This window comes from Electrona antarctica, assembly GCF_951216825.1.
Source record: "Electrona antarctica genome assembly, chromosome: 5".
In the NCBI taxonomy this organism is placed as follows: Eukaryota; Metazoa; Chordata; class Actinopteri; order Myctophiformes; family Myctophidae; genus Electrona; species Electrona antarctica.
This window is the reverse complement of record NC_136810.1, coordinates 4123068-4147367: the sequence shown is the minus strand read 5'-3', so window position 1 is coordinate 4147367 and position 24300 is coordinate 4123068.

Here is a 24300-nt window from a genome sequence, read left to right as displayed (position 1 = left end):
TGGTTGCTTCTGCATCCATGAAGAACTTCAGGCCAACAGAGATCGACGTGGACTTGATCACAATGTTTTACTTCATTTTTTTGTTTGTTTGTTTTGTTTGTTTGTTTTCAATTGTTTCTCCTCCTCCATGCATCCACCGCTGCTTTATTTGATTAGGCATTTCCAGTGTTATTTATTTGCCATGTGATGTTCTTCAGTGTCCTTTTGTGATGAATTAACTAACATAACATCAACTCCCCACAACCTACAGTTTAGTTCTCATAATATGATATCCTTTTTTAAATTCAAATAAATCACACACCGCTTAACTTAACAGATGTTCCCTCTTGTTGTTTGCATAGCAGTTCATTATGGCTGTAAGTTAAACATTAGATTATTATAACTAAAAAATACATCGCATGGATGCACCTGGTACGTATCCTCATTGAAAAAGGTAGTCGACGAACATTTTTCGTCTTCGTTTTAGTCGACGAACTCAACAGGACACGGAGGGCTCTAGTGTCCTCCACATAGTAGGAGGCACGCTGGGCAAGACCTACGCTGTATACAGTACGCTATCATTTTCTGGGGGCGGAAGTAGTGTGGACTTAGACTGTTATTCGTCTGTGGTACTCAAATGACGTTGACGCTTTACAAATCTGTAAATCCTCGAATGAAACAAGTGTTGTGATTGTATCCGGGGGAAATAAACCTAACGGATGTTCCGGCCCCGACACCTCTGCCTTAGGTTGTGACCAGGCTTTTCTCTTGGCAGATGAGTAAGCCTGCATGGACCAACGCTATATGTAGGAGGCTACATGTGCCTCCCATTAGGGCCTAGAACAGACTACAGAGGGCTCTTAATGGGAGAGCAATAAGGAGCGAGGTAGGCTGGGAAGCACATGCATGTGCTGCTGCACACCCATGTGGATATGGGTGTGTTGTGATTGTTTCTAATGAGATCACTGTGTGTGTGTGTGTGTGTGTGTGTGTGTGTGTGTGTGTGTCATGCTGGTCTGTTCTAGCTGCACTGCAGAGAGATTGTGGACATTTGTACTCTAAACTAAAAACAGCATAAATTAAGTGACGTGAAAAATGGATTTCTCTCTATGTCTCTGTCTCTCTGTCTCTGTCTCTCTCTCTCTCTCTCTCTCTCTGTCTCTCTGTCTCTGTCTCTCTATCTCTCTGTCTCTGTCTCTCTCTGTCTCTGTCTCTCTCTCTCTATCTCTCTCTCTCTATCTCTATCTCTATCTCTCTGTCTCTCTCTGTCTCTGTCTCTCTCTCTCTCTCTGTCTCTCTCTGTCTCTCTATCTCTGTCTCTCTATCGCTCTCTCTATCTCTCTCTCTGTCTCTCTATCTCTCTATCTCTCTATGTATCTCTGTCTCTGTCTCTCTCTCTGTCTCTCTATCTCTGTCTCTCTATCGCTCTCTCTCTCTGTCTCTCTATCTCTCTATCTCTCTATGTCTCTCTGTCTCTCTCTCTCTATCTCTCTGTCTCTCTGTCTCTCTGTCTCTCTATCTCTCTGTCTCTGTCTCTGTCTCTCTCTCTATATCTCTATCTCTCTGTCTCTCTGTCTCTCTGTCTCTATCTCTGTCTCTGTCTCTGTCTCTCTGTCTCTGTCTCTATCTATCTCTATCTCTATCTCTATCTCTATCTGTCTATCTGTCTCTCTGTCTCTCTGTCCCTCTGTCCCTCTGTCTCTCTCTCTCTCTCGCTGCCTCATCCTTTTACCTTAGTGATCTGGTGATCTTGAGCCGATTGATTTTCCTTCATAGTTTCTCTCACCTTGACAGATTGCTCAGGATTCTTCAGGGTTAAGGTGATCATAGATATGGCTGGGCAGTATATCAATATTTTTATCAATATGATAAATATCGTCCAGGATTGTTGACATCGTAATATCATGATAATGGAAAGTGTTAGTGTGCTTTCAAAACAACATTAAAGGTCCCTACACACCGGGCGTGATTTTTAGCGGCGTTTCTCCATAAGTTTTCCGAAAAACGAGTCCAGTGAGACCTTTAGGTCTCATTGTTTGTAGTGGGCCAGAATTCAAGTTTTAAATTAAAACTCTGGACCTGACTGTGTACACGGTCAGCCTCTTCCAGAAGGAACGACATGACAGAACACAGCTGTTTTGAATGCCACAGACATAAAGGCAGCCATGCAGTGCCCGAAGGGGTCCGAGCACTACAATATATCTTCTCCTTTCTGCTCTGCTGCCGCCCCCAGTTACTCTTCCTGCTTTTAACCCATTCTGTACGTGAACCCCTTTTGGTGTTTTTAAGCATTTTGACAGACTCCATGCATTCACTTTCAGTAGAGGCCTGCAGAGGGGAGCTGTATGTGTCTGACTGTGCCCAGGTGATGGTCGTTAATTGATGCTCATTAATACATCAAGGAAGGCAATTATGTTTCTGCACTGTCAAATAGGTCTACATCTATCCTAAGATACCACATGTTAACTCGAGCTAGGTTTAAACAAGAAAGCTTGTTTACAGTTGTTGCACAGAAATTAAGTAATTTTACATGAAAAGTAATGCTACTTTTGCAATGTAGTTACATACAAATTGTGAAAATGCTTCTGAGGGGTGCCTGGAACAACATATTTTCAGATGAGGGTCGGCGGCCAATTATATATTTTTCTGGGGCTCCTTGACATGAAAATGTTAGAGAACCACTGATATAGAAACTTAGGGTTTTTCAGAAAACTGTCAGGAGTTTAGAAGACATTTGTAGAATCGTCCTCAGGTCTAAATGGGTTAAACCCCCACAACGTTATAAACATCCTCTTGATGGAGGTTTTCCTCCTCATTGGGTGCCATGATGCAACCTGCAGGTCCAGTGTGTCCTGGTCCTGGTCTAGTGTGGACCAGGTCCAGTGTGGTCCTGGTCCTGGTCCAGTGTGGACCTGGTCCAGTGTGGTCCTGGTCCAGGTCCAGTGTGGTCCTGGTCCTGGTCCAGGTCCAGTGTGGCCACTGGGGGCTCATAAATAGAGCACAGCCATATATCGGTCTGGCCAATCTGTCGGTTATTATTTAAAGGACCACTTCACCACTTTTCAACCTATCTTCATATAATAGGTCCTCACTAATAATCATGATAAACTGGCACGATTTTTTTCTACTCAGTCTGTGTCTCATAGGAGGGCTTTGGGCAGTTTAGAAACCGTCTTCCAGTGATTTTTTTACATTCTTTTTTTTTGATTTTCATTATCTTGAGAACGATGGCTTCCATTTTCGCATTGCAACTTTTCAGGACTAGAAAGCTTGCAGTTTCTATTAGCTTGTATTCCCCATCGATGATGTCACTGGAAGACGGTTTCTGAACTGCCCACAGCCCTCCTATGAGACACAGACCGAGTAGGAAAAAATTGCGCCATTTTTTCATGATTATTAGTGAGGACCTATTATATGAAGATAGGTTGAAAAGTGTAGTGAAGTGGTCCTTTTAAGTTTTTGACAACATTAGTACAGAAATATTGCTTGTTTGTTTACCTTTTAAAAAAATGGCCTATACAAACTGATACCTCATTGGGTCACATTGTGAGCTTGTAGTTTGGTATTTGTCTTCACATTTTACCTGAAATAGTTCAGTTTAGTTTGTGTATTTACTTGTTTGTTCATTGAATAATTAAAGTTAAATGTATTATTTCATAGTTTGAAGTATATTTTAACGTATACATACTTAATTTAAATGGTGTCTATATTTATAAAGTTACATGTTTTCACATTTAAATCTTATGTTTTTCAAATTGATTTCAAGATTTAGCAAAAGATATATGGGTGAAAACCTCGGTAATCAGTGATCAGTAGTGATGTCCAGGACCGGCATGGAACCCAATCTGTCCTCGTTGGGCCTCTCCTCGTAAAGCCGGTACATGCTGTGGGCTTCTGGGAAAGAGCAAGGTCAGAAACAGGCCCACCCTTTTCCTTAACCCACATGTTTTTTGCCAGCTTGCCTTCTTCCCCCGCCTGGGATTCAGAACATTGACCCTGTGTGGTGTTTCCGTCCATCTGGCGGGGGTCTGTTCCGTCCTTGAACCCCTCCGCTGGGTCAACAACCTTCCAGCCCCCGAAACCCAAATGATAAAACAGCCCTGCGGTGGCTGGCTGGGGCCATTAAGGCAGGACGGGCCTCACACGCAATACCGACCCGAGACCCAGACCGAGGAATAGCCCATTTTGGGCAGGAACCCCTTTTGGTGTTAGCATTATGTTATGCTTTAGCTATTGAAAAATAGCAGATCTACAAGCTCATAGCTACGAGCTACGAGCTACGAGCTTGTAGGTCTGCTATTTTTTGAAAAATCGAAGAACGACTGACACAGAAACATAGCTTTTTCAGAAAACTGTCAGGATGTAGAAGACATTTTTAGTATCTGATCTCCGGTCAAAATGGGATAGACAACCCTGGGAGACTCTCTCTCTCTCTCTCTCTCTCTCTCTCTCTCTCTCTCTCTCTCTCTCTCTCTCTCTCTGTCTCTGTCTCTGTCTCTCTCTCTCTCTCTCTGTCTCTCTCTCTCTCTCTCTCTTTCTCCCCCCTGCATTTATCTCCCAGTCCAGTTTGAGAGAGGGGAGAGCTCTCCAAAACACAAGAGGAGGAACAAATCAAACATATTTATTACTGCGTGGTCGAGGAGGTCGGAGCATGACAAAAGGCCTCCTGTTGTGAGGAGGAGTGCAGTGGACCAGGGGGGCCCGGAGGGGGCCCGGGGGCCTCCCAAACACAGCCCGGTTGTCTACGGCAGCATTAGACACGGGTCAGCCTGCAGAGAGAGAACCAGAGAGGGACTGCTTTAGCCTTTTCAGGAGGACGGCAACCTCCTTCTTGATCCTTGTTGGTGCATGATGGTTCTCTAATAAGGTTGAATTTTCCACTTTATATCCTAATTGAGAGCTTACCAGTCTCTCTAACACTTAAACTGAGCCCCTGGTAGAATGGCTGAATTGTTCCTCTGGTCCTAAATACCAGTATTGTGAGGGTCTGATGGACGTGGCGGTACAATCGAGGGTGTTTGTGTTGAGTTTTTACCCCATATTTTTAGGTAGAGTTTTTACCCCATAGTTTTATGTAGAGTTTTTACCCCTTAGTTTTATGTAGAGTTTTTACCCCTTAGTTTTATGTAGAGTTTTTACCCCTTAGTTTTATGTAGAGTTTTTACCCCTTAGTTTTATGTAGAGTTTTTACCCCATAGTTTTATGTAGAGTTTTTACCCCATAGTTTTATGTAGAGTTTTTACCCCTTAGTTTTATGTAGAGTTTTTACCCCTTAGTTTTATGTAGAGTTTTTACCCCTTAGTTTTATGTAGAGTTTTTACCCCTTAGTTTTATGTAGAGTTTTTACCCCTTAGTTTTATGTAGAGTTTTTACCCCTTAGTTTTATGTAGAGTTTTTACCCCTTAGTTTTATGTAGAGTTTTTACCCCTTAGTTTTATGTAGAGTTTTTACCCCTTAGTTTTATGTAGAGTTTTTACCCCTTAGTTTTATGTAGAGTTTTTACCCCTTAGTTTTATGTAGAGTTTTTACCCCTTAGTTTTATGTAGAGTTTTTACCCCTTAGTTTTATGTAGAGTTTTTACCCCTTAGTTTTATGTAGAGTTTTTACCCCTTAGTTTTATGTAGAGTTTTTACCCCTTAGTTTTATGTAGAAGTCACAGTGCGTTTCTACCGGATCTCCCGGAGCTCATAGTGCGCCACCGAGTGCCGCACTATGAACTTGTAGGTCTGCTATTTTTGAGAAATCGTGAAAATGTGCCTGAAATCTTTGAATATTTATTGTTACAGAGATAGTTTTTAACTCAAATCTTTGCTTCTGGGAGGGTCCACCATATTTTCAGATGGGGGTCGGCGGCCAATGTCATATATATTTGGAGGTCCTTGACATGAAAATGTTTGAGAACCACTGACATAGAAACCTTTTTTTAATTTCGACGTCAGGCCTAAATGGGTTAAATTGAGCTACTGGTAGAATGGCTGAGTTGTTCCTCTGGTCCTAAACACCAGTATTGTGAGGGTCTGATGGACGTGGCGGTACAATCCAGGGTGTTTGTGTTGAGTTTTTTAACTTTTTTACCCCATAGTTTTACGTAGAAGTCACAGTGAGTTTTTAGCCCATAGTTTTACATAGAAGTCACAGTGAGTTTTTACCCCATAGTTTTACATAGAAGTCACAGTGAGTTTTTACCCCATAGTTTTACGTAGAAGTCACAGTGAGTTTTTAGCCCATAGTTTTACGTAGAAGTCACAGTGAGTTTTTACCCCATAGTGTTACGTAGAAGTCACAGTGAGTTTTTACCCCATAGTTTTACGTAGAAGTCACAGTGAGTTTTTACCCCATAGTTTTATGTAGAAGTCACAGTGAGTTTTTACCCCATAGTTTTACGTAGAAGTCACAGTGAGTTTTTACCCCATAGTTTTATGTAGAAGTCACAGTGAGTTTTTACCCCATAGTTTTACGTAGAAGTCACAGTGAGTTTTTACCCCATAGTTTTACGTAGAAGTCACAGTGAGTTTTTACCCCATAGTTTTACGTAGAAGTCACAGTGAGTTTTTTACCCCATAGTTTTATGTAGAAGTCACAGTGAGTTTTTACCCCATAGTTTTACGTAGAAGTCACAGTGAGTTTTTACCCCATAGTTTTACGTAGAAGTCACAGTGAGTTTTTACCCCATAGTTTTACGTAGAAGTCACAGTGAGTTTTTACCCCATAGTTTTATGTAGAAGTCACAGTGAGTTTTTACCCCATAGTTTTATGTAGAAGTCACAGTGAGTTTTTTACCCCATAGTTTTATGTAGAAGTCACAGTGAGTTTTTACCCCATAGTTTTATGTAGAAGTCACAGTGAGTTTTTACCCCATAGTTTTACGTAGAAGTCACAGTGAGTTTTTAGCCCATAGTTTTATGTAGAAGTCACAGTGAGTTTTTACCCCATAGTTTTACGTAGAAGTCACAGTGAGTTTTTACCCCATAGTTTTACGTAGAAGTCACAGTGAGTTTTTACCCCATAGTTTTATGTAGAAGTCACAGTGAGTTTTTACCCCATAGTTTTACGTAGAAGTCACAGTGAGTTTTTACCCCATAGTTTTACGTAGAAGTCACAGTGAGTTTTTACCCCATAGTTTTATGTAGAAGTCACAGTGAGTTTTTACCCCATAGTTTTACGTAGAAGTCACAGTGAGCTTTTACCCCATAGTTTTACGTAGAAGTCACAGTGAGTTTTTACCCCATAGTTTTACGTAGAAGTCACAGTGAGTTTTTACCCCATAGTTTTACGTAGAAGTCACAGTGAGTTTTTACCCCATAGTTTTATGTAGAAGTCACAGTGAGTTTTTAGCCCATAGTTTTATGTAGAAGTCACAGTGAGTTTTTACCCCATAGTTTTATATAGAAGTCACAGTGAGTTTTTACCCCATAGTTTTACGTAGAAGTCACAGTGAGTTTTTACCCCATAGTTTTACGTAGAAGTCACAGTGAGTTTTTACCCCATAGTTTTACGTAGAAGTCACAGTGACTTTTTACCCCATAGTTTTACGTAGAAGTCACAGTGAGTTTTTACCCCATAGTTTTATGTAGAAGTCACAGTGAGTTTTTACCCCATAGTTTTACGTAGAAGTCACAGTGAGTTTTTACCCCATAGTTTTACGTAGAAGTCACAGTGAGTTTTTACCCCATAGTTTTACGTAGAAGTCACAGTGAGTTTTTACCCCATAGTTTTACGTAGAAGTCACAGTGAGTTTTTACCCCATAGTTTTACGTAGAAGTCACAGTGAGTTTTTACCCCATAGTTTTACGTAGAAGTCACAGTGAGTTTTTACCCCATAGTTTTATGTAGAAGTCACAGTGAGTTTTTACCCCATAGTTTTACGTAGAAGTCACAGTGAGTTTTTACCCCATAGTTTTACGTAGAAGTCACAGTGACTTTTTACCCCATAGTTTTATGTAGAAGTCACAGTGAGTTTTTACCCCATAGTTTTACGTAGAAGTCACAGTGAGTTTTTACCCCATAGTTTTATGTAGAAGTCACAGTGAGTTTTTACCCCATAGTTTTACGTAGAAGTCACAGTGAGTTTTTACCCCATAGTTTTACGTAGAAGTCACAGTGAGTTTTTACCCCATAGTTTTACGTAGAAGTCACAGTGAGTTTTTACCCCATAGTTTTACGTAGAAGTCACAGTGAGTTTTTACCCCATAGTTTTATGTAGAAGTCACAGTGAGTTTTTACCCCATAGTTTTACGTAGAAGTCACAGTGAGTTTTTTACCCCATAGTTTTACGTAGAAGTCACAGTGAGTTTTTTACCCCATAGTTTTACGTAGAAGTCACAGTGAGTTTTTACCCCATAGTTTTACGTAGAAGTCACAGTGAGTTTTTTACCCCATAGTTTTACGTAGAGGTCACAGTGAGTTTTTTACCCCATAGTTTTACGTAGAAGTCACAGTGAGTTTTTTACCCCATAGTTTTACGTAGAAGTCACAGTGAGTTTTTTACCCCATAGTTTTACGTAGAAGTCACAGTGAGTTTTTACCCGATAGTTTTACGTAGAAGTCACAGTGAGTTTTTACCCGATAGTTTTACGTAGAGGTCACAGTGAGTTTTTACCCCATAGTTTTACGTAGAGGTCACAGTGAGTTTTTACCCCATAGTTTTACGTAGAAGTCACAGTGAGTTTTTACCCCATAGTTTTACGTAGAGGTCACAGTGAGTTTTTACCCCATAGTTTTACGTAGAAGTCACAGTGAGTTTTTACCCGATAGTTTTACGTAGAGGTCACAGTGAGTTTTTACCCCATAGTTTTACGTAGAGGTCACAGTGAGTTTTTACCCCATAGTTTTACGTAGAGGTCACAGTGAGTTTTTTACCCCATAGTTTTACGTAGAAGTCACAGTGAGTTTTTTACCCCATAGTTTTACGTAGAAGTCACAGTGAGTTTTTCCCGGATCTCTCCCACACGTTTCTGCAAACGCTGCGTTAAAGTGTCTTACCATCCAGCAGCAGCTGTGTAACTAACGCAGACAGGTGCGTGTCTGTCAGTGAGCACCGAGTCTGGGGCCCCACATTTGAGTTACTTTCCCCGCACGCACGCACGCACGCACGCACGCACGCACGCACGCACGCACGCACGCACGCACGCACGCACGCACGCACGCACGGCACGCACGCACGCACGCACGCACACACAATATGTATGACACTGGACAGTTGGATGCTTCCTCCACTAATGCACCACGGCAATGAGGCGGAGAGGTGAGAGTTGTGGGAGAGGCAGAGAGAAAGTACTCTATGTCCGAGAGAGCAGTGAGTGAGTGTGAAGATGGAGACCGATGCAATAGAGGCCGGTGAGGGTGACCCAGCTAGCTGCTCAGCCCGGCACATGTTGACAGATTTATTGGATGTAATAATCAGAGTGTATATCACACCGCTCCGCTCAGCACTGGCAGCTCCTGTAATTGGCTCTCACGTCACACACCTGGAGCTCGCTACAGTGTATAAACCACAGCACAACTTCAAAATCTGCTCTCGGAAAAGACACTCGGTCATTAAAAATAAAGTTTTATTTTTATGATGTTCAGACTTGTAATGGTGCGAGTGTCTCACAAAAACAATAACTTGTGTATTTCCGTTCGTAAGACTTCAACAACTCATCCCTCAATGCAACTTGTGTCACTGTTTTGGTGCTGTTTGACAAATGAACTGCTCGTGACGGAACGTTCTGCCACCCTTTGTCAGCATTCTGATTGGTCCCTGACTGACTAACCAGCAGGCTCTTCTGCCTTGTTCCGCCCTGGTTCCGCCTTGTTTATGTTGAATTTGCTAAAATGTTTTTGGAAACAACTAAAAACAAACATGATATGCCCTGCAGTCACCATGCTGCACCTGGGATGTTCCTTTTTACTGACACCAAGTTTAAAATAAGAAGTGAGTGCACAATCAATACGAAGCAACTGAAAAACACCTTATTTCAATGGTAGTGGATGAAGAGAGAGGATTTTTGTCCAACCACGAAACGGCAACCAATGGGTGTGAAGAGGGGCACAACCATGGGCGGGACTTGACAAAGGGTGAATTAGAATCAAACCGGCAACCGCTATTGGCGGAACGTTACGTCAGATAAGCTTCATTATTGATATCAAACCGGATTGCTGCTTTCTTCTTTCTTTTTTTTTTTGCTTCTTCAGCGATCCTAAGCCGGTTTCGTGCGTTTGATAAAACGTGCGATGTTCGGAGGTCTTTGGTGATTATCCGGTGATCCCGATTGGAACATTGGTGCTTTCTAGAGCAAGGATGGGTTCATTTTAGCTCGCTAGCATTGATGCTAATTATTTAGCATCTAAGATGCCGGATGTGTATCCAGCGTGCAACACACTAAAACGAAGTAGTTCCGGGTTGGCAGTCTAGCGTTGGCTCTTGCGTCCACCAGGGGGCAGTCAACTTGTTAAGCACGTGTTAAAAAGAAATCACCATTATTAGCTTGTTTAAAACCATATATAATGGAGAGAGCCCAGTTTATCATTAGACTGGGCTTAGACTTAGACTTTGGATGATGCAACATAACGTCACACAGGCTGTGGGGGTATTTCTGAGCGGTGCCGAGCCGTTCCAACTACTAGCTACAGTATAATTATGTGTGTCTGTCCGTTTCAGCACGGACAGCTGCAGTAGCACTGTGTGACCTGGGGTGGGGCTGTTGGGCAGCTGCAGTAGCACTGTGTGACCAGGGGTGGGGCTGTTGGGCGGCATGGCTGTGTGACTGAACAGTACAGAGCAGAGTAGTACAGCACACAGAGTACAGTACAGAGTACAGTACAGTACACTGTTACTACTGTGTACAGTACAGTACACAGATACTACTGTGTACAGTACAGTACACAGATACTACTGTGTACAGTACAGTACAGCAGAGTGTACAGCACAGCACAGTACAGTACAGTGTAGTACAGTAAAGAGTACAGCACAGAGTGCAGTACTGTTACATTACAGTACGAGTACAGCCAGTACGGTGCGGATGCAGTACAGTATGAGTGCAGTACAGTACGAGCACAGTACGAGTATAGTACTGTACGTCTACAGTACGAGTACAGTACACAATACAGTACAGTATGAATACAGTACAGTACATTACAGTAGAGTACAGTACAGAGTACAGTACAACTACAGTAGTATGAGTACAGTACCAGTACAGTACAGCACAGTTTGAGTACAGTACAGAGTACAATACAGTATATCTACAGTATACAGTATGAGTACATACTCTACATACTTGTACAGTACAGTATGAGTACACTACTGTACACTACTACACTACTCACTTCACATGGGTGTGATTGTACTGTGGATTTGACAGCGTCCGGTATGGTGCTTGGTGCAGTGGGGGAAATTAGCTAAGTACATTTACTCAAGTACTGTACTTAAGTACACTTTTTGAGTTTACTGGAGTATTTGCAATTTTCAATACTTTTACTTCTAACTCCATTACATTTCTTTCAGAGTCAAATGTTTACTCCACTATTTGAAACCTTTAGTTCCTATAGTTAACCCATTTTGGGCGGGAACCCCTTTTGGTGTTAGCATTATGCTATGCTTTAGCTATTGAAAAATAGCAGATCTACAAGCCACTCGGTGGCGCGCTACGAGCTTGTAGATCTGCTATTTTTGAAAAATCAAAGAACGACTGACATAGAAACATCGATTTTTCAGAAAACTGTCAGGATGTAGAAGACATTTTTTTAGAATCTGATCTCAGGTCAAAATGTGTTAATTCGTGGATTTTCATAATTATTCCAAAACATACATTGACCACTTCAGCTGTAATATCTAGAAGCTCACGTGTCGCATTTGCGACACCTTGTGAGCTTGTAGATTAGCTATTTTCAAAATTTTGAACACCAGAGTATTTCTGCAATAGGCTGTTGATACTTTTTTTTTTTTTATGTTTTCTTTTTGTGGCTTTCGCCTTTATTTTATATTTTTTTATGGAGGGACAGACAGTAGGCTGACAGGAAATGGGGGAGAGAGATGGAGGGGAAGACATGCAGTAAAGGCTGTCGGGATCGGGAGTCGAACCCGCGGCACACTGCCAGACTGGATTACCAGCCAAGGTGCCTGGACCACTGAGCCATGGCCCAGGCCGGCTGTTGATACTGTTGACATTACACTGGTTGAGTTTCCCTGGGTCCGTCCGCTATGGTGCGGGTTGCTTGGCAAGTGGCCTGCATCTGTCTGGCTCGCTGCTATAGCTGCTATAAGCTAGTGATTAAAATTCAGGTCACACACGTACTCTGTCCGTCCGCCTACAGCACAAAGGGCTGATCAGCGATGCTAGGCAGCAGGCCCGAGTGTATTCAGCCAGCTAAAACACACTGCGGCTGCTGCTTGAGAAGCCTGCCCCGCTCCACACCCTGCCCCGCTCCACACCCTGCCCCGCTCCACACCCTGCCCCGCTCCACACCCTGCCCCGCTCCACACCCTGCCCCGCTCCACACCCTGCCCCGCTCCACACCCTGCCCCGCTCCACACCCTGCGTCTCACTGTGCCAGTGTTTACTTGTCTACTGTGCCATGAATGGAGAGAAACCATATGATTGTGCCAGCAGACCATAAGGAGCTTGGACCTTATATATATTCCTACTGCATATAAGAGAAAGCTGCAGAATTAATTAGACACAGTGGAAGGGAAGAGAAACCGCTTTGATGTTTATTGATATTTATTCTGCCGATTGTGTGATTTTAGTTTGTGGAATCTTCAATGTTCAATGTTCCTAAATGTTCATTTCGAGCGTTTATTCTCAAAGTGGGGTCCCAGTCAAATTAGTTAAAGATGGAGTGCCACCATTTTTTTCCACCCTAAAACATAATCATCAGGTATTATTACAATATAAGGGGGAAGAACCTTTTCCAAAAAGTGTACAGTATTTGTTAAAATCATGCTTTTATGTGGACACGCCCACCAGTTCATTAAGTATGACTGGTTTGCCTGGTGGGTAGTGATGGGTGGTGATCCACCTGAACTGAAGCCACACCCACAGCTGTAGTTGTATGATAAAGGGGAGGGGTTAGGGGAGGGGCTGATAGTGTGGTGTCACTATATTACTGTTTACTTCATTGGCCCGTTTGACTGTCAAGGGTTCAGCCTCCAGGAAGAAACCCTAAATACAAAGTTAATACACCATTGCACATAAAAACAACTCCAGGGTGTCTAAGGAAGTACTGTCACCTCATAGACACATGAAAAACTGGAAAAATACAAAAATGGTGGCACTCCATCTTTAATAGTGGATCAAAATCAGTTTAACCACTTTAAAGCTACGTAGGCTACAGTACATTAGCTATTTGAAAATAGCCGAACTATAAGCTCACAATGTGTCATGATGTGACGGGTTGTAAGCTTTTTGATCTGCTGTTTTTTTTTTTTTTTTTTATGCAAGCATTCATCTTTGGAACATGTTAACAACAGCACAGATCTTGCATGGGGGTCCCAGCCTCCCAGGAACATGTTAACAACAGCACAGATCTTGCATGGGGGTCCCAGCCGGCCAGCCCAGGCACAGCATATTTTCAGATGGCGATCGTCTGACATGAAAACGTCCTACGAGACCTATTTTTTTTTAGGAACAATGAGACGATTCCTGCCCTTAATTCCCCCAAGTGCTTGACCTTTATCCCAGTTGTCCAGCGTGGCAGCTTGTCTTCCACTCTGTCTTTATCCCAGTTGTCCAGCGTGGCAGCTTGTCTTCCACTCTGTCTCTCTCTGCAGCTTGTCTTCCACTCTGTCTCTTCGTCAGCTTGTCTTCCACTCTGTCTCTTCGTCTCTCTGTCTTTCCATTCATTACTGTGAAGTCTGTGCTGGAGGAAGACATCATGTGTTCATGTTGTCCCTGCACTGCGTGCTGCACACGCCACTTCATTTACTGGCCTTTCAGGGAGAGAAAATCTATAATGGAAATAACCGAGTGACTAAGGTCCGTTCTGCGGACTGCGGTACAGAGCCATTCAAATTATGGACAAATTGTTCAAGGCTATACAATGTGCCACAGGCTGGTTTTAGAAGGAAGTCAAAATATATGCGTAGATGTTACAGTATTTCTCTCTGTAGGACACCTGTGGATGTTACAGTATTTCTCTCTGTAGGGTTAAAGGACACCTGTGGATGTTTTGTCACAGTGTGAGTTATTTCCCGGACCGCGTTTGTCTCGGTAATTCATCAATCATTAGAAAAAACACGATTTTTTCTTCTTCTCATCTCAACAAACACCAGATGCCATCGCTGCATGCCTGAGTAAATTGATTGTGAGTAAACTATTATTATTTTATTGTTTTTTTTAATGGAGGTAAAAAAAACAAACAAAACAGAACATTCAAATAATTAAATAAAATTTTAATACATTTTTGGGGTAATTTATTTTCAAAATTGTTACATTGCAGCGTGTAGATCCAGATCTGCTATATTAATTTTTAAAGATAGGGCTTAAGTTAATGAATGAATAAGTAATTCATTCATAACGTATTTTTGTACAACTGTTTGTGCAAAAAGAAATCACACCCCCTAAAGTCTGCCCGAGGCTCCTTCTTCTCCTTGGGGCTGATTCCTTTTATTCTGAGCTTACTAATCACACACGTCAACTGGAATAGAGCAGCATTCATTCCTGACAATAGGGATTTGACGGTGCCCTCAGCGGTGGTGTGTTGCTACAATGAGCTACACCACAATGACCCTCTCTGTTTGTCCTGACTGGAGCTGGGCTGGACGGATGACTTCAGTCCCCTTTTCTCTCCTCTGTCCCCCTCCGTCCCCCTCCGTCCTCCCCTGTCCTTATAAACTCAAATGTCACCACTGGCTGACATTTGCTGTAATGTGGGTCAGATTGGATGCAGAAAGAGGAACAATTAGGGTTTATCCAGATGTTACAGAACTAGAGCACTGAAAGCTCTCTGGCATTGTGGTTCGTTTTAAGTGCTGGCCAAGGTGTTGGATTAGAACCAAGTCTATTTTGACTTGCATTTTGTTCATGTTCCCTTTCTGACAGCTGCTGGCTCTAACTTTCTTTGTGATTATGCAGAATGGACTGTAGGATATGGCTGCATATATGGCTAATAATCTCCATATGTGTGGCTTGAATGTGCCATTAATATTAATAGTCTACACATATTTGTAACGATACTCTCAAATAGTATTTTTCTTTCGCTCTTCTGCCAAATTTGCTTCTCGCCTTTTTCATCGTCATTGATTTCTCTACATGAATAATTGATGTGCTGTAGGCTATGCAAATTAGTGACTGTGCCGATCTGATACTTAGCAGGTTTTGATCTGATACTGGCTGAACAAAAACCCAGACACACAAACATGAATCTAATCTGTTTCAGTCCATGGATGGTTGTAGTGGTTGAAACATCATGTACTATAAATGCCTGTACCCATACAAGAAGGTTGAGCATGTGTCGTTACATGATCCAGTAGCCTCTCAGCGTAGCGCGTGAATGAATGAAAGGTCAGCGGAAAGCAGACATCTTGTGGCTTTGACTCTTTCTGGCTATACCTCGCAGCTGCAGTTGAAGAATGTTTGACGAGTCGCGCCACAAAGTCACCTCTGTTGGCAAAGTGACACCCAAATACCAGATACTACTTTAGAACTCAAAACCGATTAACTCAAGGTGGGAGATGCCGATATCAGAAATTAAAAAAGTGATATTAATCCATTCTGGGCGGGAACCCCTTTTTTGGTGTTTATAGCATTATGTTTTACTTTAGCTATTGAAAAATAGAAGATCTACAAGCTACGAGCTTGTAGGTCTGCTATTTTTTGAAAAATCGTGAAAATGTGCCTCAAATCTTTTAATATATATTCTTTCAGAGCGAACGATTTTAACGCTTCTGGGGTGGTCCCTGGAACAACATGTTTTCAAATTGGGGTCGGCGGCCAAATACACATCATTCTGGGGGTCCTTGACATGAAATATTGAACACCACTGACACAGAAACATAGGTATTTCAGAAAATTGTCGTGATTTAGAAGGCATTTGTATAATCTTTTCTCAGGTCTAAATGAGTTAAGTTATCCCTAATTATTATTATTATTTTTTTGCGTTTGATTGCTTGATTCCACAGACAGAAGGCCTTTCAATATCACAAATGGCCCAGAGTTCATATACGGCCCAGATAAGAGGTAAAACAACAGAAATGTGTTTTAATTAATGCTTACACACAATGATGTAGACTCTCTGTTACAACAAACGGAGAGGATTTTTCCACAGTAGGCAGCACGCCACAAAGTGCCATGATGGAGGTACAGCATGCCATCACTGACCTGCCAGCTTGCCCATGGGAACAAACATTAGACAAAAGAAGGGCTGGCTGGGGGGAAAAAAGCCAGCGAGGCTACCCAGAGTTCTCTGTGGGCATTCCAGAAAATATTGTTGCGCTTCTTCCAGATATTAAAGCAGGGTGATGACACATACTTGGAACCCTGATCACTCTCCGCCAAAAGCTCCCGAAGCCAATCCTATTTCCACATGCCTGCCTGCATTGTTCTACAATGACCGCCACCCTTGTGTTTGCCTCTCTGCAGTTCTTTGACTGATAGCCAAACAAACTGTGCAGGTATTTTATACGTCCCTCTAGTCTCCTATATACTGGATGGTGTTCAATGTATTCCTTGGTTTTCTGCCACGTGAGATTCCGTCATTCTGAAACTATCCATACATTACTGTATCTCTGCTGTGATTTGGTTTTGGAATGAAGAAACACAGCAATGTGTATTCTAGTGCGAGAGTGGTTTTTTTTTCTTTCTTTTTTTTTGTTTTTGCACCAATTTCTTGCTGGCTTCTATAAGTAAAAAGGGTATCTTTGAAAAACAAAGAAAGGGTCCCGCACACTGTCAGAAACTTGCCAAAATGTTGCTCTTTATTGGGTCGACGTTTCGGTCGATTAGACAGGACGATTCCATCAGGACAGACAATATTGCTGGCTTCTATAAAAATTGTAATAATCTTGCCACCTTGTCTACATAATGGGAACTAGGGGCGGGTAAGAGGAGGGGGATGTGGGTATGGACCGGGTAGCAGTAAGAGGAGGGGGATGTGGGTATGGACCGGGTAACAGGACAAAAGGTGAGGACTTGGGAAATAATACAATACTAGTTATTGTAATAAGTAGGAACAGCTGTTTTACTGCATGTTTTAATAAAAAAACTATTTCTGGCCATGCAGCTCTCTGTGATTTAACGTCTCATCTCAGATTCATGGATGATCTACAAAAGTAAAATGGTGATTATAATGTCCGTGGTTTTCAATGTCATGTTTAATCTCCTGTGTCTGACCGCTACTGGGACCCAGTGAGTCCTGAGACCAGATGGAAAACCAAATCAATCTTCAGTTTTTGATGTCGTTTTTTTTATGTATACGGCTTCTAGTTATAATAAGAGGGTTAATTTCTTCCAACCTGCTGGCTTATTATAAGGTATAAAATGTGTGTACGGCTACAGAGCTCCCAGTAATCACTGCACGCTCATTTTCTCATACATGCATGAGTCGTTTCTAAGTAGCATTTTAATGCAGTAAGTGGGCCAGGAGTTGGCTTTCATCTTGGTTAAAAGGTATTAGTTTTATAGATCAGTTTGTCACAACCAATTAAAACATGATATTTTGCCTGGGAGGCCTATAAAATCGCACAGGATTATCTTTTCTCCATTTCAGCCTGCACGCCACCTAGACTGTTTAATACTTGGCTTGGCATGTGCGAGCGCCTGAACAAATTATAGACAAAGAATTACTGTCATATCCGACAGCTTTTTGAATGACCGGGAACTTGTTATGTGTTTTAATAAGAACCGTTTTCCAGTGTCTTGTCTCTCCTTTCATGAAGTGCTGGTGTTGGTATAGAAAGTGATCCTCTCGTGTGAGGATCTGGAAGCTGTGAGTAAAGTTTAGTCATGCCTTTGATCTGACGACCAGACTCAGCGCTGGCTCCGTGCGCTCTCCCTCCCCCGCCCTGCGCCGGATCGCATGACGTTGTTGTGTTGCAGTGCATGTAGCGCTCCGTGTGAAAACATTGAGGTTGTGGGGAGTGTTATTAACACCATTGCACTTTGGTTATCCGAGTCCACCACACTAGTGGCACTTATTAGGCAAGGCCAGTGTTTTCTGTAGACGTAATATTCAGCCCTTCTTCTGCTGTAGGACTATTTAGTGATTTAATTCTCACTGTCACCGAAGCACATGCAATTTCTGTCCACATCTTGATAAGGAAACAGACCGTGGCAGGCTGAGCCGCGCAACACTTTGGATGTAGATTTGGTTTGGCTGAGACCGACAGGGTCGGGGGACAAGGGGGGGGGGGGACGACATGAGATGAGAAAGGGGGAGTGTGGGGGGAAGGGGGGTTCCTCGTTAGTGGCCACATGATCCCATTGCTCCTCTGGTGTTGGCATCCAGGCGTGCGGTCGGGTTGAAGAATGTGCTCCCGGCTGGAAAAGGTTTACAGTGCATAGAGAGGGTCCTGTGTGCTGCCAGCAGCACCACCACAGAGAAAAGGTTTACAGTGCATAGAGAGGGTCCTGTGTGCTGCCAACAGCACCACACAGAGAGAGAGAGACGGGCCCAGGCCCAGCCCACTGAAACCCAATCGTTCTACTCCCGACAGCCAGTACTGGAGCAGCCTTGACGATCAGGGCATGTTGGCCTGAGAGGAGGATTAATGCAGTGCACTGGAGGCTGGCCATGGTTAGCCCATTCTGGGCGGGAACCCCTGTTGGTGTTTTAAAGCATTATGTTATGCTTTAGCTATTGAAAAATAGCAGATCTACAAGCTCATAGCGCGCCACCGAGTGGCGCGCTACGAGCTTGTAGGTCTGCTATTTTTGAAAAATCGTTAAAATGTGGCGCAAATCATTGAATATATATTTCAGAGCGAACATTTTTAACTAAAATATTTGCTTCTGGGGGGTCCCTGGAACAACATATTTTGAGATGGGGGGTCTGTGGCCCAATAGAGATAATTCTGGGGGTACTTGAGATGAAAAAGGTTGAGCACCACTGACATAGAAACATGGGTTTTTCAGAAAAATGTTAGGATTTAGAAGCCTTTTTTTTTAATCAAACTCAGTCCAAAATGGGTTAGGTGGACTGTCATGCAAATGTGTTAATTCTACCATACGTGCACCCCATTCATCTGCTCTTGAGTAGCTGACTGGCTGAGTAGGTCCAAAGGTCACTCCTTCTTCCTTCTCCATCTCACATTCCTCCATTTTTTTGGTTTGCATGAGCGATTGCCAAGCACAGCACTTTAGGTGCTTTAATACCTCCCTCTCTCTCTCTCTCTCCCTCTCCCTCTCTCTACGACATACAAGAAGGAGACAACATGAGTGGTGACTTACGAAGCCAGAGGGCTGTAACCGTAAAGGGTTTTGTGACTGAATGGCATTGGCTTTTCATCCGTTGTTGCTGCCAGAGGGAGGGAGTGAAGCCCGGTGTGGGTTTTGCGGCAATATATACGATATCTGGTCTCTGGGCTTTCACCGCAGTGTGCAATGGAAAGAGAACACAGCACTTGTCTCCAAAAGCAGCTTTAGATGTAATTGGACCGTAATGTCTCTTACGTGCATATCTCGCAGCAGGACGAAGATCTCTCTTGACAAATGGGCTGGAGAGAATATACTGGCATGTCTGAGTCATGGAGTGTAGAATCAGTGCTACCGGCTCTTAAGCCTGCCGATGAAGAAAGCTGGAGCCTCCATAGTCGGTCTGAGTGGGAGGTCAAAGAAACCAAAACTCCACCTTGCAAGTTGCTAGCCTGGCTAATAAGCCAGACTAATATCACACAACACTGTCGCGGTATATTAGTCTGGGCTGGCTCCACTTGGATTTCATTTCCCGGGGGGCGGGTTCAAACATTTTCTCTTTGACGCAATTGGTCAGAGCTACTGTCAGTCAAAGGTCTCAAGCATTGAACGTCACTGTACCAAAGCCCGCCCATATTGCATACCGTGTCCCGATTGGCCCGACCTGTTCTCGGTTGTAGGAAAGAGGCGTGCTACTGAGCCTCGCCAGACCGTAATCCGCTGGCAGGCAATTTTTTTTTTGCCAACGGCTGATTCGGTCTGGTTTATTAACCAGGCTAGCAAGTTGCAACATTCTAGGTCGCCTAGAGAGGATATATGTGACCAGATTTGACTGAGACACTGCCATCGCGCAAATTACAGCTTTTCACCAGAGGAGAAAAACTTTGTTTTTGTTATCAAATGTTTTTTATTTAAGACAAAATAGCACAATAAAACATGTTAACACCATGAATTAATAAAGAAAACAAAACAAGTAACACATACAACAGCAAAAGAAATGAACACAAAAACAAAAAAACAAACAATCCCACCCTCCCCTCCCCCGGGACCAAAGATGCCACAAAATGCACACCTGCGACAAGATTCCTACCACTGTGCAATAGGAAAAGAATAAATAATAATAATAAGACTAAATCATGTCTTTGACCAAATCTGCAATACCAGACCAAATATTAATGTTTTCCTCTTTCGCTCCGTGTAGTCTTGCCGTTGATAGATGATATCTAGAAAGGTCAAGGCCCATTGTCGAAATGTCAATGTATGAGGCGGTTTCCAGTGAGAAGCAACCATCTTCTTTGCGGCCGTTACGCCAGCAAAGAAGACACGGATACGGGTATTATTTAATGGCAATTGGGATACATCGTAAATAAATATTAAACGATGTAACCCAGTCTGGCACACTGCCAGACTGGGTTGCCAGCCAAGGTGCCTGGACCTCTGAGCCACGGCCCAGGCCTAGGTTCCACTTCTTACTCCAAATGTATTAAAAACATAATCTGTGCCAGTGTCCTTGGCATTGTTTCTCACTCCATTGTTTCTCATTCAGGTTGTGTCTGACAGACAAACCGGGGAGCGTTTCCAGCGTTTTAAAAACATTTTTCTGTGATCTGCTCATTCACGAGCCTGATTGTCTGCATGGTAGGAGCAGCAAGCCACTTTCCACATGACGGCGTCTGAGACAGTCTGTAGGGATGCATACGATGTGAGACAGTCTGTAGGGATGCATACGATGTGTGTTGATCCTGTGAGCTTCTCCACCACATCTATTGTTTATGTCGTTGGATGGAGGGAAGCTCACGTTCACCGATGTGCTCGGCTGTCCAACACTCGGCTGTCCCTCTGTATTGCTTTGCAGTTTGAGGTCAAATACAGTTCCCGTACCGGGCAGTGATGCAGCCAGTGAGGATGCTCTCAGTGTTACCTCTGTGAAGGACTTTGGGCCCCAAACTGGCTGGTGGTAATGGAGGCATTGGTTGGTTGGTGTGTACCAGGGGTGGGCAACTTTGAGATGGAGAGGGCCAATATATGAACACACTCACTCCAGAGGGGCCACAGTGCATATTACTGTCGTAGCAAAAATAGCCGATCTACAAGTACTCATAGATCGGCTATTTTTGCTATATTTGAATTGAAAACCTGAATATTTTTTTGCTATTTTTGAATTGGAATCCTGAAAAGTAAGCTTTGTATTGAATTTCAAATGCATTTAGTTATAGTTATGTTATGTACTGTTAACATAACTACATTGGACACAAAAAGACTAACATTTTAATACTGGTCATGAAGTAATTAAAGCAGGTTTGGAATTGTAACAGCTGAAATCAATACTATATCAGTATTCTGATAACATAACATGCGGGCCGCATTAAGTGAAGGTGGGGGCCCTGCATGTGGCCCCCGGGCCGCCAGTTGCCCACCCCTGGTGTGTACGGTACGTCCCTAGTGAGTTCCTCAGTCATGTTCTCCTGGCACCATTGTGTCAGGTTCTCCACCTCTCCTCTGTCTGTAGGCTGTCTAATGGCACCATTGTGTCAGGTTCTCCACCTCTCCTCTGTCTGTAGGCTGTCTAATGGGTTCTCCACCTCTCCTCTGTCTGTAGGCTGTCTAATGGGTTCTCCACCTCTCCTCTGTCTGTAGGCTGTCTAATGGGTTCTCCACCTCTCCTCTGTCTGTAGGCTGTCTAATGGGTTCTCCACCTCTCCTCTGTCTGTAGGCTGTCTAATGGCCGTCAGTAATTTCCCCTCCAGGATCAGTAATACATTCATTCCCATCCCCCTTTTTATCCTTTTCGTTCACCCCGTCAAATGGAGGAGGATGTTCTGCTCACCCCTGTTTATGTTTATGTTTATTGAAGGATCCCCATTAGAGACACATGACTGAGCCTCTAGTCTTCCTGGGGTCCTGTTAAAGCTGCTATATGTCGTATAGCTGCTTTATTTGGTTGTTTGTGTACTGCAATATGATCCGCCACGGCTTTCCACCTGCTTCCTGGTATGTTGATGAGGGGTGTGTTGGTGGCTAAGCAGTAAGGGAGATGTAGAGTACTTTCCACCTGCTCCCTGGTATGTTGATGAGGGGTGTGTTGGTGGCTAAGCAGTAAGGGAGATGTAGAGTACTTTCCACCTGCTCCCTGGTATGTTGATGAGGGGTGTGTTGGTGGCTAAGCAGTAAGGGAGATGTAGAGTACTTTCCACCTGCTCCCTGGTATGTTGATGAGGGGTGTGTTGGTGGCTAAGCAGTAAGGGAGATGTAGAGTACTTCTTATCCTTGAGTCATTTGTTAAACCATTTTGACCTGAGATCAGATTCTAAAAATGTCTTCTACATCCTGACAGTTTTCTGAAAAAGCTATGTTTCTATGTCAGTCGGTCTTCGATTTAAAAAAAATAGCAGACCTACATGCTCATAGCGCGCCACTCGGTGGCGCGCTATGAGCTTGTAGATCTGCTATTTTTCAATAGCTAAAGTATAACGTAATGCTAACACCAAAAGGGGTTCCCGCCCAAAATGGGTTAATTCAGTCATTTTACATTGACGTTAATTTATTTTATTCATACATGTAGATGTCCCTAATTCAGATCTAGAGGTCAAAAAACATTATCATGTTAATGGTTAAATTATACTTGCAAAAATAACTGATTAGCATATTTAATTAAAAAATCCCTTTATTTTCATTGACATTTAATTCCTGGCTCTCCTCCCTTTGTCCCCCAGACTCATTGTTTGTGTTAATTGTGATTTGGTCACGAGCACTAATTACAATCCGGTGCTCTTGTCTTGTTATCTCGTGTGTCGTCCCTCCGTCCCTCGTCCATCACGCATTTTAATTACGATGCCTCTACGGCCCAATGCTGAAATAAAGCAAATAAATGTTGTGGAATAAACATTAAGCGTTTCCTTCCTAAGGAGATTTAATATGCTGTTACTGACTGTCGGGCAGAAACCCTGTATCTCCATATGTGACCAGATTGCAAAATCCAGCTTTTCACCAGAGTGAGTTATGAGTTATAATAGCACAGGCAGACTCTTCACATACTAGGGCATGTCTGAAATAAGTGTCAGAGCTGAAATCGACATGTAAATATGAAATAAATGCTTAAACATGTAGCTAGGTGTAATGTTAGAGACCACATAAGTGAACCTTTCAAGCCTGTTTTCTCAACTCGCTGTTTTGTGCAAGACATTACTATATCTCCAAAACTGGTGGGTCAAACTGAACAACCAATTATGCCAATTTGAAGCTATGATTCACTGCTTTCATATGACATGAAAAAAACGAAAATTCAAAAAAATCCAGTGGCAGTCCCTCAGTCAAATTTAGTCACATTTAATAATATGCTGTTGCTGACTGGGGCAGAAACCCTGTATCTCCATATTTCATCGTAATAATAATAATATAGAAAAAAACATTCTCAATTATTCAATTAACTTATGTCAGCTATTGGTTCTAAATAGCCCTATCGGCTTGGATATATTTTTGGCTAATTGCCCTGCCCTAGTGCCCTAGTGTTTGTTTGTGGTGAAGGGTGTGGCGCTCAGTCCCAGCTGTAGGAGGCGCCCATGGTGGTAAAAGAGCTTCCAGCTTCATAGCTCACCCTCTGATTTTATGTCTGGATAAATGTCACATGACCGCAATCTCAAGGGGAAGCAAATGCAAGTTTCAGTTCTTTAGCAACCTATATTTTGTGCTTAATCTGCACTGGAAAAGAATAGCCTATGAACCCCCTGGAGAATGTGCTCCGTGTTTCCTGTGGGAAATGTAGACTTACTTGGGAAAACATTGTTTTCAGACCTATAGCACCTGTATTGAATGTTGCTGCATAGTAAAGTTGTATCATACTTATCGACACTAGGGCATTAAGCAACTAGTCGACTAGTAAATCCACTAGTCGACCATGTTGGTACTAGTTGACTAGTTGATAAAAAAGGGTTTTATTTTTACACAGTTTTTAAATGTACAAATATTTAATTCCAAATGTTTTTATTTTTTTATT